Consider the following 14,235-nt stretch of genomic DNA (forward strand, 5'->3'; position numbering starts at 1 on the left):
TAAGATGCTCGCAATGACACTCTCATCACGTGATGGGCTTTAATTGAATACTGGAAATATATTAAGAAAAATACTCCGGTGCCGTGACTCACATTTGCAAATGAATCGGCGGACCATCGCTCCGGTCCAGTTGAATGTTTAACACCCCATCTGCAAAAAAATGGGTAAAACAAGAGGACTTCCCAAGAGGACACCCATCCTAGTACTACTCTCACCCAAGCACACTTAACTCTGGAGTTCTGATTTGATCTGGTGAATTAGTGATGGTATGATTGCAAATGTTTCATTCTGCACTGCAAATACATATACTTCTTCTCCTTCCCTCCCCCCTCCCGTCATTTGTTTCCTTCTGCGTGCACACTGCACCTATCCTTCTCGTTCTAATATCAAGTAAAACTTCCCAGCTCAGTGACTCACATTTGTGAATAAACCAGTGGACCATGGTTCCAGTCGCGTGTAATGTTGAGTAACCCATCTGCAAAAAAATGAGTGCAACATGAGTACTTCCTAGGAGGTCACCCATTCTTATTCTACTCTCGCCCAAGTACACTTGACTGCGGAGTTCTGACGGGATCCGGTGTATTAGTGCTGGTATGATTGCACCTGTTTCATTCTACACTGCAAATACATACACTCCTTCTCCTTCCCTCCCCCCTCCCAAAATTTGTTTCCTTGTGCGTGCACACTGCACCTCTCCTTCTCGTTCTAAAATCAAGTAAAATGCCTCGGTGCCGTGATTCACATTTGCGAATAAACTAGCGGACCATAGTTCTAGTCGCACGTAACATCGAATGCCCCATCTGAAAAAAATAGGAGCAACATAAGAACTTCCGAGGAGGTCACCACTTCTAGTACTACACTTGCTCAAGAACATTTAACTGCGGAGTTCAGATGGGATCCGGTGAATTAATGATAGTATAATGGCACCTGTTTCATTCTTCGCTTGAAATATATACACTCCTTCTCCTTCCCTCCCCCCTCCCATCATTTGTTTCCTTGTGCATGCAAACTGCACTTATGCTTCTCGTTCTAATATCAAGTAAAATTCTCCTGGCGCCGTGATTCACATTTGTGAATAAATTAGCGAACCATACTTCCAGTCACGGGTAACGTTGAACGACCCATCTACAAAAAAATTAGTGCAACACGCTAACTTCCCAGGAGGTCGCCAATCCTAGTACTACTCTTTCTCAAGCACACTTAACTACGGAGTTCTAATGGGATCTGGTGCATTAGTGCTGGTATGATCGCACCTGTTTCATTCTGCGCTGCAAATACATACACTCCTTCTCCTTCCCTCCCCCCTCCCAAAATTTGTTTCCTTGTGTGTGCACACTGCACCTCTCATTCTCATTCTAATATCAAGTAAAATGCTTCGGTGCCGTGATTCACATTTGCGAATAAACTAGCGGACCATAGTTCCAGTCGCACGTAACGTCGAACGCCCCATCTGAAAAAATAGGTGCAACACAAGGACTTCCGAGGAGGTCACCAATTCTAGTACTACACTCGCCCAAGCACATTTAACTGCGGAGTTCAGATGGGATCCGATGAATTAATGATGGTATAATGGCACCTATTTCATTATGCACTTCAAAGACATACACTCCTTCTCCTTCCCTCCCCCCTCCCGTCATTTGTTTCCTTGTGGGTGCACACTGCACCTCTCCTTCTCGTTCAAATGTCAAGTAAAATGCCTCGGCGCCATGACTCACATATGCGAATAAACCAGCAGACTATAGTTTTAGTCGCGCGTAACGTCGAACGACCCATCTCGACTCATGCCCATATGAATGGATCGCCCACCGCCTCTCGTTTTTTGTTGTTATACTATTTAAGATGCTCGCAATGGCTCTCTCATCATGTGATGGGCTTTAATTGAATGCTGAAAAAATATTAAGACAAATGCTCCGGTGCGGTGACTCACGTTTGTAAATGAACTGGCGGACCATCGCTCTGGTCCAATTGAATGTTTAACGCCCTGTCTGCCAAAAAAAGGGTGCAACATGAGAACTTCCCAGGAGATCGCCCATCCTAGTACTACTCTCGCCCAAGCATGCTTAACTACGGAGTTCAGATGGGATCTGGTGAACTAGTGCTGGTATGATCGCACCCGTTCTAGTTTGCGCCACAAGTACATATACCCCTTCTCCTTCCCTCTCCCCTCCCATCATTTGTTTCGCTGTGCGCGCACCTCACCTCTGCATCTAATTCTAATATCAAGCGAAATACTCCGGCGCCTCAACCTGTGCCCATATGAACGGATAACGTCGTACCTCGTTTTTTATTGTTCTACTATGTAATATGCTAGCAGATACTCTTATCATGTGATGGGTTTTAATTGAATGCGCGAAAAATATTAAACGAAATGCCCCAGCACCGTGACTCACGTTTGTGAATAAACCAGTGGACCATCGCTCCGATCTAACTTAATGTTTAACGCCCAGTCTGAAAAAAGAAGGATACAACACGAGAGCCGAGAGCTTCTCAGGAGGTAATCCATCCTAGTACTACTCTCGCCCAACCACGCATAACTGCAGAGTTCTGATGGGATCCGGTGAACTAGTGCTGGTATGATCGCACCCTTTCTTCTTTGCGCCGCAAATACATATGCCCCTTCTCCTTTCCTCTCCCCTCCTGTCATTTGATTCGCTGTGTGCGCACCTCACCTATTCTTCTAGTTCTAATATTAAGCGAAATGCCCCGGCGCCTCAACTCATGCCCATATGAATAGATTGCCCACCGCACCTCTTTTTTTGTTGTTATATTATGTAAGGTGCTCGCAATGACACTCTTATCACGTGATTGGTTTTAATTGAATGTGCAAAAAATATTAAGCAAAATGCCCCAGCGAACCGTCGCTCCGGTCTCACGTAACATTTAACGCCCCATCTATAAAAAGAAGGGTGCAACACGAGCACTTCCCAGAAGGTCACGCATCCTAGTACTACTCTCGCCCAAGAACGCTTGACTGCGGAGTTCTGATGGGATCCGGTGAACTAGTGCTGGTATGATCGCAATTGTTTTGGTTTGCACCGCAAATACATAAACCTCTTCCCCTTCCCTCTCCCTTCCCATCATTTATTTCGCTGTGGGCGCAACTCACCTCTGTTTCTAGTTCTAATATCGAGCGAAATGTCCCGGCGCCTCGACCCATGTCTATATGAAACAGCAGCCGCACCTCCTTTTTCATTCTTCTACTATGTAAAATGCTCGCAATGACACTCTTAATACGTGATGGGCTTTAATTGAATGCACAAAAAATATTAAGCAAAATGTCCCTACGCTGTGACTCACGTTTGTGAATGAACTGCCAGACCATCGCTCTGGTCTCACGTAACATTTAATGCCCCGTCTACAAAAAGAAAGGTGCAACACAAGTACTTCCCAAGAGGTCACCCATCCTACAACTACTCTCGCCCAAGCATGCTTGACTGCGGAGTTATGATGGGATCCGGTGATCTAGTGCTGGTATGATCGCACCCCTTCTAATTTGCACCGTAAAGACATATACCACTTCTCCTTCCCTCTTCCGTCCCGTCATTTGTTTCGTTGTGCGCGCAACTCACCTCTGCTCTAATTCTAATATCGAGCGAAATTTCTTAGCACCTTAACTCATGCCCATATGAACAGATCGCCTGTCGCACCTAATTTTTTGTTGTTTTACTATTTAAGATGCTCGCAATGATACTCTCATCACGTGAAGGGCTTTAATTGAATGCACGAAAAGTATTAAGAAAAATGCCCCGGCACCGTGACTCACATTTGCGAATGAACAGACAGACTGTTGCTCCAGTCCTGCGTAACATTTAACGCCCTGTCTGTAAAAAAAAAGGGTGCAACACTCTCGCCTAAGCACGCTTAACTGCAGAGTTCTGATGGATCCCGTGAACTAGTGCTGGTATGATCGCACCCCTTCTAATTTGTGCCGTAAAGATATATATCCCTTCTCCTTCCCTCTATCTTCTCGTCATTTGTTTCGCTGTGCGTGTAACGTACCTCTTCTTCTACTTCTAATATCGAGCGAAATGCCCCGGTGCCTTAACTCATGTCTATATGAACATAACACCCGCCGCACCTCTTTTTTGTTGTTCTACTATGTAAAATGCTCGTAATAATAATCTTATCACGTGGTGGGCTATAATTGAATGCACGAATAATATTAAGCAAAATGCTTCGACGCTGTGACTCACATTTTTCGAATTAACCGGCGACTGTCGCTCTAGTCCCGCGTAACATTGAATGCCCAATCTGCAAAAAAAAGGGTGCAATATGAGAACTTCCTAGGAGATCACCCATCCTAGTACTACTATCTTCCAAGCATGATTAACTACGAAGTTCGATGGGATCCGATGCATTAGTGCTGGTATGATGGCACCCCTCCCATTTTGCGCTGCAAATACATGTACCACTTCTCCTTTCCTCTCCCATCTCATCATTTATTTTGTTGTGCGCGCACACCGCACCTCTGTTTCTAGTTCTAATATCAAGCGAGATGCCAAGGCATCTCGACTCATGCCCAGATGAACAGACCGCCCACCACAACTCTATTTTCATTGTTCTACTATGTAAGATAATCGTAATGACATTCTTATCTTGTGATGGACTATAAATGAATGCATGAAAAATATTAAGCAAAATGTCCAAATATCGTGACTCACACTAGCAGATTGTCGCTCCGGTCATGCGTAACATTTAAAGTCCCGTCCATAAAAAGACGGGTGGAACACGAGGACTTCATAGGAGGTCACCCATCCTAATACTGCTTTCACCAGAACACACTTAACTGTGGAGTTCGACAGGATCTGATGCATTAGTGTTTGTTTGATCGCACCCCTTCTATTTCATGCTGCAAATACATATACCCCTTCTCTTTTCCTCCCACCTCCCGTCATTTGTTTCACTGTGCATGCACACTACACCTCTGTTTCTAGTTCTAATATCAAGCGAAATGTTTGGGCACCTCGACTCACGCCTAGATAAACAGACCGCCTATCGTACCTCGTTTTTTATTGTTCTACTATGTAAGATGCTCGTAATGACACTCTTATCATGTGGTGGACTACAAATTAATGCATGAAAAATATTAAGCAAAATATTCTGGCACCACGACTCATGCCGGCAGACTATGGCTCCTATTGCGCATAAAGTTTAAAGCCCCATCTGTAAAAAGAGGGGCGCAACACGAGGACTTCCCAAAAGATCCCCATCCTAGTACTACTCTCGCCAAAGCACGCTCAACTACGGAGTACGATGGGATCCAGTGCATTAGTGCTAATATGATCGCACCTCTTCTATTTTATGCTACAAATACATATACCCCTTCTCCCTCCCTCCCCCCTATTATTTGTTTCGCTATGCGTGAACACTGCACCTCTGCTTATAGTTCTAATGTAGAGAAAAATGCTCCGGTGCCTCGACTCACGCCCAGATGAACGGACTACCCACTGCACCTCGTTTTTCGTTATTCTACTATGCAAGATGCTCGTAATGACACTCTTATCACGTGACGAACTATAAATGAATACACGAAAAATATTGAGAAAAATGTCTTGGCGTTGCGACTCACTACGAGTGAGAAAGGCTTTGATCGCGCATAATGTTTAACGTCCCGTCATCAAAAAAATGAGTGGAACATGATAACTTTCCAAGATGTCACCAATCCTAGTATTACTTCCGCCCAAACACATTTAACTACGAAATTCGATGGGATCCAGTGCATTAGTGCAAGTATGATCGCACCCCTTCAATTCCACGCTGCAAGTACATATACCCCTTCTCTTTCCCTCACCCCTTCAATTCCGTGCACACACACCACACCTCTGTTTCTATTTCTAATATCAAGCGAAATACCCCGACACCTCGACTAACACCCAGATGAATGGATCGCACGCCGTACCTCATTTTTTATTGTTATACTATGTAAGATACTCGTAATGACACTCTTATCAAGTGGTGGACTATAAATGAACGCACGAAAAATGTTAAGCAAAATTTTCAGGCCCCGTGACTCACACCGACAGACTGTTGCTCCGATCGCAATTAACGTTTAACACCCCGTCTACAAAAAAATTGGTTCAACATGAGGACTTTCCAGTTGGTCACCCATCCTAGAACTAATCTCGCCCAAGCACGCTTGACTACAGAGTTCTGATGGGATCCTGTGCATTAGTGTTTGTATGATCGCAACTGTCCCATTTCCCACTGCAAATACATATAGCCCTTCTCCTTCCCTTCCCCCTCCCATCATTTATTTCGTTGTGTGGGCATACTGCATCTCTGCTTCTAATTCTAATATAGAGCAAAATGCCATGTCGCTTCGACTCACGCCTAGAAGAACGGAGGCCCCTTCCGCCTCCTTTTTTGTTGTTCTACTTTGTAAGACTCTTATCATGTGGTGGACTACAAATAAGTGCACGTAAAATATTAAGCAAAATGTTTCAACGTCGCAACTCATGACGGCGGACTGTGGCTCCGATCGCGTGTAACGTTTGACGCCCCGTCTTCAAAAAGATGGGTGCAACAAGAGAACTTCCCAGGAGGTCACCCATCCTAGTACTACTCTCACCCAAGCATGCGTAACTACGAAGTTCGATGGGCTCTGGTGTATTAATGCTAGTATGATTGCACCTCTTCCATTCCGCGCTGCAAATACATATACCTCTTCTTCTTCCCTCCCCCCACCTATCATTTTTTTCGCTGTACGCGCACACCGCACCTCTGTTTATATTTATAATATCAAATTAAATGCCTCGGCATCTCGACTGATGCTGGAAGAAAGGACCGCCCGCCGTATCTCATTTTTCTTTATTCTACTATGTAAGATGCTTGTAATGACAATCTTATCACGTGGTAGACTATAAATGAATGCATGAAAAAATAGTAAGCAAAATTTTCTGGCGACAAGACTCACGCCAGCGGATTGTGGCTCCGATAACATACATCATTTTACGCCCCGTTTGTAAAAAGATAGTGCAACACGAAGACTTCTCAGGAGGTTACCAATCCTAGTACTACTCTCACCCAAGCATGCTTAACTGCATAGTTCGATGGGAGACGGTGCATTAGTGCTGGTATGATCGCACCCCTTTCATTATGCATTGCAAATGCATGTACCCCTTCTCCTTTCCTCCCTTCTCTCGTCATTGTTTTCGTTGTGCGCGCACACAGCATCTCTGTTTCTAGTTCTAATATCAAGCAAAATGCCCCAGCACCTCGACTTATGCCCAGATTAAAGGACCACCCGCCACACCTTTCTTTTTCAATGTTCTACTATGTAAGATGCTCGTAATGACTCTCTTATCACGTGGTGGACTATAAATGAGTACACAAAAAAAGTAAGCAAAATGCCCTGGTGCGGCGACTCATGCTAATAAATGAACCAGCGGACTATGGCTCCGGTCGCACGTAACATTTGATGCCTTATCCGCAAAAAGACGGGCACAACACAAGAACTTCCCAAGAGGTCACTCATCCTAGTATTACTCTCGAACAAACACGCTTAACTACAGATTATGATGGGATACGATGCATTATTGCTAGTATGACCCATCCGTCCTATTCCTCACTTCAAATACATATACCCCTTTTCTTTCCCTCCCCGCTCCCATCAGTTGTTTCGCTTTCTATGGACACCGCACCTCTACTTCTAGTTGTAATATCAAGTAAAATGGCCCGTTGCCTCGACTCACGCCCAGAATAATGGACCGCCCGCCGCACCTCTATTTTGCTTGTTCTATTATTTACGGTACTCGTAATGACACTCTTATCACGTGGTAGATTATAAATGGACGCACGAAAAATATTAAGAAATAGACAAGTGCAACACGAGGACTTCCATGGAGGTCACCCATCCTAGTACTACTCTCGCCCAAGAACACTTAACTGTGGAGTTCTGATGGGATTCGGTGCATTAGTGCTGGTATGATCGCACCAGTTTCATTCCGTGCTGCAAATACATACACTCATTCTCTTTTCCTCCCCTCTCCCATCATTTGTTTCCTTGTGCGTGCAAACTGCACCTCTCCTTCTCCTTCTAATATCAAGTAAAATGCCTTGGCACCGTGACTCACATTTACAAATAAACCAATTGACAATAGTTTCAGTCACGTGTAACGTCGAACGACTCATCTGCAAAAAAAAGAGTGTAACAAGAGGACTTCCCAAGAGGTCGCCCATCTTAGTAGTACTCTCGCCCAAGCACAATTAACTGCGGAGTTCTGATGGGATCTAGTGCATTAGTGCTGGTATGATCGCAGTTGTTTCATTCCGCGCTACAAATTCATACACTCATTCTCATTCCCTCCCCCCTCCTATCATTTGTTTCCTTGTGCGTGCACACTGCACCTCCCTTGTCGTTCTAATATCAAGTAAAATGTCGCGGCGCTGTAACTCACATTTGCGAATAAACTAGCGGACCATACTTCCAGTCGCGCGTAACGTCGAACGGCCTATTTGCAAAAAAATGGGTGCAACATGAGTACTTCTAAGGAGGTCACCCATCTTAGTACTACCTTGCCCAACCACATTTAACTGCGGAGTTCTGATGGGATCCGGTGCATTAGTGCTAGTATGATCGCACTTATTTGATTCCGTGCTGCAAATACATACACTCATTCTCATTCCCTCCCCCCTCCCGTCATTTGTTTCCTTGTGCATGCACACTGCAACTCTTTTTCTCGTTCTAATATCAAGTAAAATGTCCCGGCACCACGACTCACATTTACGAATAAACCAGCAGACCATAATTCTAGTCATGCATAACATCGAACGACTCATCTGTATAAAAAAATGTGTGCAACACGAGTACTTCTAAGGAGGTCACCCATCTTAGTACTACTCTCGCTCAAGCACATTTAACTGCAGAGTTCTGATGGGATCCGGTGCATTAGTGTTGGTACGATCGCACCTGATTCATTCTGCGTTGCAAATATATACCCTCCTTCTCCTTCCCTCCCCCCTCCCGTCATTTGTTTCCTTGTGCGTGAACACTGCACCTCTTCTTCTAGTTCTAATATCAAGTAAAATTCCCTGGCGCCTTGGCTCACATTTGCGAATAATCCAGCAGACATAGTTCCAATCGCACGTAACGTCGAGCGACCCATCTGAAAAAAAATGGGTGCAACACGAGGACTTGCCAGTAGGTCACCCATCCTAGTACTACTCTCGCCCTAGCAAACTTAACTGCGGAGTTTTGATGGAATCTAGTGCATTAGTGCTGGTATGATCGCGCCTGTTTTATTCCGCGATGCAAATATACTCATTAACAAACGTGAGTCACAGCGCCGCAGCATTTTGCTTAATATTTTTTGTGCATTCAATTAAAGTCCATCTCGTGATAAGAATGTCATTGCAAGCATCCTAAATAGAAGAACAATGAAAAATGAGGTGCGGCGAGTGATCCGTTTAAATGGGCATGAATCGAGGCGCCGGGGCATTTCACTTGATATTAGAACTAGAAGTAGAGGTGAGGTACACGCATAGCGAAACAAATGATGGGAGGGGAAAGGGAAGGAGAAGGCAAATATTTATTTGCATCGCAAAAAGAAAAGAGTGCGATCATACCAGCACTACTTCACCAGATCCCATTAGAACTCCGCAGCTAATCGTGTTTGGGCGAGAGTAGTACTAGGATGGGTGACCTCCTGGAAAGTTCTCGTCTTGCACCCTTCTTTTTACAAACAGAGCATTAAACGTTAAGTGGGACCGGAGCGACTGTGCGGGGTGCGCGCACAACGAAAAAAATAATGGGAGGGGGGAGGGAAGGAGAAGGGGTAGATTTACTTACAGCACGAAATGGAATAGGTGCGATCATACTAGCACTAATTCGCTGGATCCCATCAGAACTCCACAGTTAAGCATTTTTGGGTGAGAGTAGTACTAGGATAGGTGACCTCTTGGGAAGTCCTCGTGTTGCACCCTTCTTTATGTAGACAGGGCATTAAACATTACGCAAGACCGGGGCGACAGTCCACCGGTTCATTCGCAAACGTGAGTCACAATGCTGGAGCATTTTGCTTAATATTTTTTGCGCATTCAATTAAAGCCCATCACGTTATAAGAGTTTTATTACAAGCATCTTACATAGTTGAACAACGAAAACAAAGGTGCGGCGGGCGATCCGTTCATATGGGCATGAGTCGAGACACCGGGGTATTTTGCTTGATATTAGTATTAGAAGCAAAGGTGAAGTGCGCGCACAACGAAACAAATGACAGGAGGGGAGAGGGAAGAAGGGGTATAGGTATTTAGCGCACGAATTAGAGTGGCTATGATCATACTAGCATTAGTTCACCAGATCCCATCAGAACTCCACAGTTATGCGTTCGTGGGCGAGAGTAATACTAGGATGGGTGACCTCTTGGGAAGCCCTCGTGTTGCATCCTTCTTTTTATAAATAGGGATTAAACGTTACGCAGGACCGGAGTGACGGTCCACCGGTTCATTCACAAACGTGAGTCATGGCACCGAGATATTTTTTTTAATATTTTTCGTGCATTGGATTGAAACCCATCATGTGATAAGAGTGTCTTTATGGGCATCTTACATAGTAGAACAACAAAAAATGAGGTGTGACCGGCGTTTCGTTCATATGGGCATGATTTGAGGCGCTTGGGAATTTCGCTTGATATTAGAATTAAAAGTAGAGGTGAAGTGCGTGCACAACGAAACCAATGACAGGAGGGGAGAGAGAAGGAGAAGGGGTATAGGTATTTGGGGCACGAACTAGAGTGGCTGCAATCATACTAGCATTAGTTCACCAGATCCCATCAGAACTCCGCAATTAAGTGTGCTTGTGTTAAAGTAGTTCTAAGATAGGTGACCTTTTGGGAAGTGCTCATGTTGAACCCTTCTTTTTGCAGACGGGGCATTAAACGTTACGAGGGACCAAAACAATGGTTCGCCGGTTCATTCGTAAATATGAGTCATGGCGCTGGAGCATTTTGCTTAATATTTTTCGTGTATTCAATTAAAGCCCATCACGTGATGAGAGTGTCATTAGAGCATCTTATATAGTAGAACAACGAAACACGAGATGCAGCGCGATCCGTTCATATGGGTGTGAGTCGAGGTGCCGGGACATTTTACTTGATATTAGAACTAGAAGCAGAGGTGAGGTATGTGGATAGCGAAACAAAGGATGAAAGGGGAGAGGGAAAGAGAAGGGGTATATGTACTTGCGGTGTAAATTAGAATTGGTGCAATCATACCAGCACTAGTTCCTCGGATCCCATAAGAACTCCATAGTTAAGCGTGCTTGGGCGAGAGTAGCACTAGGATGGGTGACCTCCTTGTAAGTCTTCGTGTTGCACCCTTCTTTTTGTAGACGGGGCATTAAACTTTACGTGGGACTAGAGCGACGGTCCGACGGTTCATTTGCAAACGTGAGTCACGGCACCAGGGCACTTTGCTCAATATTTTTCGCGCATTCAATTAAAGTCCATTACATGATAAGAGTGTCATTGCGAGTATCTTACATAGTATAACAATAAAAATTGAGATGCGGCGGGCGATCCTTTCATATGGGCATGAGTCGAGGCGTGGGGCATTTCGCATGATATTAGAACTAGAAGAAGAGGTGAGGTGAGTGTACAGCGAAACAAATGATGAGAAGGGGAGAGGGAAGGAGAAGGGGTATATGTCTTTGCAGTGCAAATTAGAATGGGAGCGATCATACCAGCTCTAGTTCACTGGATCCCATCAGAACTCCGCAGTTAAGTGTGCTTGGGCGAGAGTAAAACTAGGATGGTTGACCTCCTAAGAAGTTATCGTGTTGCACCTTTCTTTTTGCAGGCGGGGCGTTAGACGTTACGTGTGACTGGAGGGATAGTCCTCAAGTTCATTCGCAAACGTGAGTCACGGCGCCTGAACATTTTGCTTAATATTTTTCGTGCATTCAATTAAAGCCCATCAGATTATAAGATTGTCATTATGAGTATCTTACATAGTAGAAAAATAAAAAATGAGGTGCGGCGGATGATCCGTTCCTACGGGCATGAGTCGAGGCACCGAGGTATTTTGCTGGATATTAGAACTAGAAGTCGAAGTGAGGTGCGCGCGCATAGTGAAACAAATGACGGGAGGGGGGAGGGAAGGAGAAGGGATATATGTACTTGCGGTGCAAACAAGAATAAGTGCGATTATACCAGCACTAGTTCACCGGATCCCATCAGAACTCCGCAGTTAAGCGTGCTTGGGCGAGAGTAGTACTAGGATGGGTGATCTCCTTAGATGATCTCATGTTCCACCCTTCTTTTTGCAGATGGAGCATTAAACGTTATAAGGGACAAAAGCGACGGTCTGTCGATTCATTCGCAAATGTGAGTCATGGCGACGGGGCATTTTGCTTAAAAAATTTTTGCGCATTCAATTAAAGCCTATCACGTGAAAGAAAGTGTCATTGTGAGCATGTTACATAGTAGAACAATGAAAAACAAGGTGCGGCAGGCGTTCCGTTCATATGGCCATGAATCGAGGCGCTGGGGCATTTCGCTAGATATTAGAACTAGAAGCAGAGGTGAGGTGCCCACACAACGAACCAAATGACGGGAAGGGAGAGGGAAGGAGAAGGGGTATATGTCTTTGCGGAGCAAACTAGAAGGAGTGCGATCATACCAGCACTAGTTCACCAGATCCCATTAGAACTCTGCAGTTAAACGTGCTTGGACGAGAGTAATACTAGGATGGGTGACCTCTTCAAAAGTACTCGTGTTGTACCCTTCATTTTGTCGACGGGGTGTTAAACATTTTTCGAGACTAGAACGAAGGTCCATCGGTTCATTCGCAAATATGAGTCACGACACCCTGGAATTTTGCTTAATATTTTTTGCGCATTCAATTAAAGCCCATCACGTGATAAGAGTGTTATTGCGAGCATCTTACATAATAGAACAAACAAAAATAAGATGCGGCGCGATCCATTTATATGGGCATGAATCGAGGCGCCGGGGCATTTCGCTTGATATTAGAACAAGAAACAGAGGTAAGGTGCCCGCACAGCAAAACAAATGACGGGAGGGGAGAAGGAAGGAGAAGGAGTATATGTACTTACTACACAAACAAGAATGTGTGCGATCATACCTGCAAAAGTTTACCGAATCCCATCAGAACTCTGTAATTAAGCGTGTTTGGGCGAGAGTAGTACTAGGATGCGTGACCTCTTGGGTAGTCCTTGTGTTTCACCCTTCTTTTTGCAGACGGGGCCTTAAACGTGACGCGAGACCGTAGTGACAGTTCACCGGTTTATTTACAAAAGTGAGTCACGGCATCGGGGCATTTTGCTTAATATTTTTCGTGCATTCAGTTAAAATCCGTCACATCATAAGAGTGTCATTGCGAGCATCTTACATAGTATAATAACAAAAAATGAGGCGCGGCAAAAGTTCCGTTCATATGGGCATGAGTCGAGGCGTCGGGGCATTTCGCTTGATATTAGAAATAGAAATAGAGGTAAGGTGTGTGCACAGCGAAACAAATTATGGGAGGGGAGAGGGAAGGAGAAGGGCTATATGTATTTCTGGTGTAAACCAAAGCGGGTGCGATCATACCATCACTAGTTCACCGAATCCCATCAGAACTCCGCAGTTAAGCGGGCTTGGGCAAGAGTAGTACTAGGATGGGTGACTTCCTAGAAATTTATCGTGTTGACCCCTTCTTTTTGCAGACGGGGCGTTAAACGTTACGTTGGACTGGAGCGACGATCTGCTGATTCATTCGCAAACGTGATCACAGCACTGAGGTATTTTGCTTAATATTTTTTACACATTCAATTAAAGCCCACCACGTGATAACAGTGTCATTGCGAGCATTTTAAATAGTAGAACAACAAAAAACGAGGCGCGGCAGGCGATCCGTTCATGTGGGCATGAGTCGAGGCGCTGGGGTAATTTGCTTGATATTAGAAATAGAAGTAGAGAAGAGGTGCGCGCATAGCAAAATAAATGATGGGAGGAGAGAGAGAAGGAGAAGGGGCATATGTTTTTTAGGTGTAAACAAGAAAGGGTGCAATCATACCACACTAATTCACTGGATCCCATCAGAACTCCAAAATAAAGCGTGTTTGGGCAAGAGTAGTACTAGGATGGGTGACCTCCTAGGAAGTCCTTGTGTTGCACCCTTTTTTTTGCAGGCAAGGTGTTAAACATTACGCGGGACCAGAGCGATGGTCCGTCGGTTCATTCACAAATGTAAGTCACGGCGCTGAGGTATTTTTCTTAATATTTTTCGCACATTCGA

The 14,235-nt window shown here is 44.7% G+C and overlaps 19 pseudogenes; 6 read left to right on the plus strand and 13 right to left on the minus strand.

Moving 5' to 3' along the window:
• Nucleotides 1-486: 486 nt before the first annotated feature.
• Nucleotides 487-605, minus strand: LOC148254541 (5S ribosomal RNA; annotated as a pseudogene).
• Nucleotides 606-1,136: 531 nt separating this feature from the next.
• On the minus strand, nucleotides 1,137-1,255 carry LOC148254542 (5S ribosomal RNA; annotated as a pseudogene).
• A 204-nt stretch (nucleotides 1,256-1,459) lies between these two features.
• LOC148254543 (5S ribosomal RNA) lies at nucleotides 1,460-1,578 on the minus strand (annotated as a pseudogene).
• Nucleotides 1,579-1,996: 418 nt separating this feature from the next.
• Nucleotides 1,997-2,115, minus strand: LOC148254544 (5S ribosomal RNA; annotated as a pseudogene).
• Nucleotides 2,116-2,903: 788 nt separating this feature from the next.
• Nucleotides 2,904-3,022, minus strand: LOC148254545 (5S ribosomal RNA; annotated as a pseudogene).
• Nucleotides 3,023-3,366: 344 nt separating this feature from the next.
• LOC148254546 (5S ribosomal RNA) lies at nucleotides 3,367-3,485 on the minus strand (annotated as a pseudogene).
• A 3,029-nt stretch (nucleotides 3,486-6,514) lies between these two features.
• Nucleotides 6,515-6,632, minus strand: LOC148254547 (5S ribosomal RNA; annotated as a pseudogene).
• A 337-nt stretch (nucleotides 6,633-6,969) lies between these two features.
• On the minus strand, nucleotides 6,970-7,087 carry LOC148254548 (5S ribosomal RNA; annotated as a pseudogene).
• Nucleotides 7,088-7,816: 729 nt separating this feature from the next.
• Nucleotides 7,817-7,935, minus strand: LOC148254549 (5S ribosomal RNA; annotated as a pseudogene).
• A 206-nt stretch (nucleotides 7,936-8,141) lies between these two features.
• On the minus strand, nucleotides 8,142-8,260 carry LOC148254550 (5S ribosomal RNA; annotated as a pseudogene).
• A 205-nt stretch (nucleotides 8,261-8,465) lies between these two features.
• LOC148254551 (5S ribosomal RNA) lies at nucleotides 8,466-8,583 on the minus strand (annotated as a pseudogene).
• A 208-nt stretch (nucleotides 8,584-8,791) lies between these two features.
• On the minus strand, nucleotides 8,792-8,910 carry LOC148254552 (5S ribosomal RNA; annotated as a pseudogene).
• A 205-nt stretch (nucleotides 8,911-9,115) lies between these two features.
• On the minus strand, nucleotides 9,116-9,234 carry LOC148254553 (5S ribosomal RNA; annotated as a pseudogene).
• Nucleotides 9,235-9,550: 316 nt separating this feature from the next.
• On the plus strand, nucleotides 9,551-9,669 carry LOC148254554 (5S ribosomal RNA; annotated as a pseudogene).
• A 133-nt stretch (nucleotides 9,670-9,802) lies between these two features.
• LOC148254555 (5S ribosomal RNA) lies at nucleotides 9,803-9,921 on the plus strand (annotated as a pseudogene).
• A 1,275-nt stretch (nucleotides 9,922-11,196) lies between these two features.
• Nucleotides 11,197-11,315, plus strand: LOC148254556 (5S ribosomal RNA; annotated as a pseudogene).
• An 817-nt stretch (nucleotides 11,316-12,132) lies between these two features.
• LOC148254557 (5S ribosomal RNA) lies at nucleotides 12,133-12,251 on the plus strand (annotated as a pseudogene).
• A 350-nt stretch (nucleotides 12,252-12,601) lies between these two features.
• On the plus strand, nucleotides 12,602-12,720 carry LOC148254558 (5S ribosomal RNA; annotated as a pseudogene).
• A 1,279-nt stretch (nucleotides 12,721-13,999) lies between these two features.
• LOC148254559 (5S ribosomal RNA) lies at nucleotides 14,000-14,117 on the plus strand (annotated as a pseudogene).
• The last annotated feature ends 118 nt before the right edge of the window (nucleotides 14,118-14,235 follow it).

Source organism: Carica papaya, chromosome 5, assembly GCF_054855325.1.
Source record: "Carica papaya isolate Zhongbai chromosome 5, ASM5485532v1, whole genome shotgun sequence".
Classification (NCBI taxonomy): domain Eukaryota; kingdom Viridiplantae; phylum Streptophyta; class Magnoliopsida; order Brassicales; family Caricaceae; genus Carica; species Carica papaya.